The sequence below is a fragment of the Mandrillus leucophaeus genome, unplaced genomic scaffold (assembly GCF_000951045.1).
Source record: "Mandrillus leucophaeus isolate KB7577 unplaced genomic scaffold, Mleu.le_1.0 Scaffold1440, whole genome shotgun sequence".
Taxonomy (NCBI): Eukaryota; Metazoa; Chordata; class Mammalia; order Primates; family Cercopithecidae; genus Mandrillus; species Mandrillus leucophaeus.
In genome coordinates, this window is record NW_012101411.1 from 13159 (window position 1) to 16698 (window position 3540).

Consider the following 3540-nt stretch of genomic DNA (forward strand, 5'->3'; position numbering starts at 1 on the left):
GCATCTCCTCCCGCAATCCTGGAGGTGCCCATGGACTACAGGTTCGCTCCTCACTGACTTTACTCATGTCCCACTGGAAAAGGATGGAGCTTCTAGAAATGTCCCAGTGGCTTGGAACACTCAGTTTCTCTGTGTGCACTGCAAGTAAACTGACAGTTTGACTTTTCAATTCTATTCCATATCTGAAAACAAGCAGAATTTTCAGTATATTTCCTTCCAGAGAGTAAACTGAAAAGGGAACCTTTCTAAATTCAAAGTTATGATTTCCTGAAACATTGAAGAAGGCAAATGTGGGGACCTTAAAGACACGAGAATTCTCTGACCTCAAATTTCATGTGGCAGCTGTAAGGTGGAGCTGGCAGCATCTGTCCCCACCTCTGGGTACACAGCAGAATGTGCCGGCTTTGGGGATCCTGGAAGACACAGTCACACTGTGTCTGGGGACATCCAGCAAACCCTCAAGAAGGACTCAGTCTACGCAGGAGCCTCCTTAAGCAACTTCTCCCTGAAGAAACTCTGAAGTCTTAGAAATCCATAAAGAAAAAAGATATTCATGTCTCTGATAAAGAAAAGAAATGCCAGCAATCCAGCACCAAGAAGGGAAGCTACGAGACCACATTTTCTGCATGTGGAGGAGACACATCTAACGGAGAAGTGGGAACTTGTCTCAAAAGTGTTGGGCCGCAGTGAGAGGATGTGGTCGTCACTGCCACCACCCGCTGCTCACTCAGTGACCCCTCCCCGTTGTAACTAATGGGCCAATGAAGAGAAACCCTTTTCACCTGCCTGTACTGAAATAAGACTATTACAATCAGTCATCTCTGTGGTTGATTTTTCACTTAAGGATGGGATAACTGGGGTAATTGGTGCCTGTAGTGCAGGTTTTAAAGAAGTTCCCAGAAGCTCTTCTGAAGCCATCTCCAGGAGGCTGCCCCAGCGGGAATGAGGCCTTGCGCTTCTGCCACCCTGTGTGTCCCCGTGATGGAATTTTGGCCCAGCTAGGGATGGCAAGAGACCAGGCCATCGCAGGTGGTCTGCAGGCCTGGTGAGGAAGGACAATGACAGACGGGGAGGCGGAAACGCACACACACAACCAGACTTCCCCCTGGGTCCTGCTCCCATTCCTCTGTCCATCGCTCTTGCTCTGTCTGCCCCAGGGGAAATTTCCTGAAGGAAACAGGAAAAGGAACCTCTATTCCTGGCTGCATATCTTTTATGTAGGCCTTTCCTGTTATTCAAGCAATCCCCAGCAGATGGCAGAGAAGACATTTCAATTTCATGCCTCTGCGTTTCCTCCCCCTCCTCCAACTGGGAAGTCAGGACCAAGGGAGTGGGTGGAGGCATTAAAGGTATAAATGAGCATGGGTGATAATTTCCCTTTCTCTGAGCTGGGGAGTCCCATTACAAGGGTGGGGATAGAAATGTCCAGTGTTACCATTCACAGATGCCAGATACCGCTCTGAAAACAGCCAAAAAATTAAAACATGATGCGCCTCCCTGGGCTCCTTGGCTCCAGGCTGCTGCTTTCTTCTATTGAGAATCCAGGAGGTGCTGAGCATTCAGTTAAAAGGGGGCATGAGGGTTCCTGCATTGTCCTCTGCCTTAATTGCATTTGAAAATACATTTTGTCAGTTCAATCCTTCTCCCACCCCTCTCTGTTTCTCTTTTTAAAGAAGCTGAACATTGGCATCTTCAAAAGAAAACTGCTAACATGTGAAATAATATATTGTATTCTAGGATTTAGTTGAAAATAACCTGGTGTTGGGTTATGGTTGAGGATGTAGATAAATCAAGAGTGGGTGTGACTGAGTGAAGGGTACAGTAAAGGTCACTGTACTCTTCTCTCTACTTTTGTGTTTGTTTAAAATATTTGTACAAGTTTAAAATAATAAGGCCAGGCGTGGTGGATCACGCCTGTAATCCCAGCACTTTGGGAGGCCGAGGTGGGTGGATCATGAAGTCAGGAGATCAAGACCATCCTGGCTAACATGGTGAAACTCTGTCTCTACTAAAAATACAAAAAATTAGCTGGGCATGGTGGTGGGCGCTTGTAGTCCCAACTACTCGGGAGGCTGAGGCAGGAGAATGGCTTGAACCCCGGGAGGCGGAGCTTGCAGTGAGCTGAGATCAAGCCACTACATTCCAGCCTGGGCGACAGAGTGAGACTTCATCTCAAAAAAATATAAATAAATAAATAAATAAATAAGTACCAGGGTTACCAGGGGGCATGGTATATGCTGAAGAACCATGAGATACTGGTTATAATTTCAAACAAATCTCCAATAAAAATAGATAATTTAAAGTAAAACCACAGGAACAAAATGTTTTTAGATATCTCCAAATTCCTCACTTCCCTCCTCTAAATTCAGGTGGGTCACTTCATACTTTCTCCCATCCGCAGTTCCCAATAGGCAGGTCCTGGAGCCCAACCGTGGTGGGGCAGGGAGTGGGGATTTAAAAACTGCATGATGAGCACCAGCAGGAAAGAGGATTGGTGCTGAGAGGGGAGGAGGGGCAGGCAGGAGACCCCTGGGGAGTTGCTGCTCCAAGGAACTCCTTTTTCACCCTCTGAGAGAAAGTGTCACAGGACCACAGACCCTTGGTCTTCACGGGTCCCATAACCTCCCCCAAATTGTATGTAAAATTGTGTGGGAATGCAGGTGAGTGCATTTCATCTGGGGCTGGCTTTGGCAAGGCTGTGGCCTTCAGTAGATATCAAAGCAGTCATCTAGGTCTCGTGCAGATGATGGAAAACATGGTGCCTTGACCCAGAGTCAATGCCAAAGAACTCGGCTAGGGCATGGAACCCAGTCATTTAATCAAAACCTAATCTATATGTTGCTATGAAGATATTTAGTACATGTGGTTAACATTTACAATCAGTTGACTTTATGAAAAGGAAATTACCCTCAATAATGTAGATGGGCCTCATCCAATCAACAGAAGGCTTTAAGAGCAGAAACTGCAGTTTCCCAGAAAAGAAGAAATTCTGCCTTAAGACTACAATATCAACTTCTGTCTGCATTTTCAGCCTGCTGGCTTATCCTACAGATTTCCTACTTGCCACCCGAATAATTGCATGAGTCAGTTTCATAACACGAATAAACACACACACACCCTATTGGTTCTGTTTCTCTGATGAATCCAGAATAATACAGAATTTGGTACCTAGAGTGATTCTAGAGGACGATAATCCTTTTAAAACATTTATAGCCAACAATAAAAAATCTTTATTAAAAATGTTGAAAAGCATAAAACAGTAATTATAAATTAGCAAACACCCAACAAGAAAAGCAGTTATTTTCTTTTCCTTAGACAGTACAAGCAAGAGTAATCGAGATCTTACTCACTTTCAGCCACCATTTGCCCTAGATGTCCTTCACTTAAAACAAGTTTTTAGCTTGTGTTTTTGGAGTGGAAACTCACATGGCTACTAAGAAACGACTCTAAAAATGTAACTTAGGCACTCAAAATTCCATGTGCCGTGTTAACATGTAATGATGGTTCATATTACAGCCTCTCACAATAGGTAAGCATGAT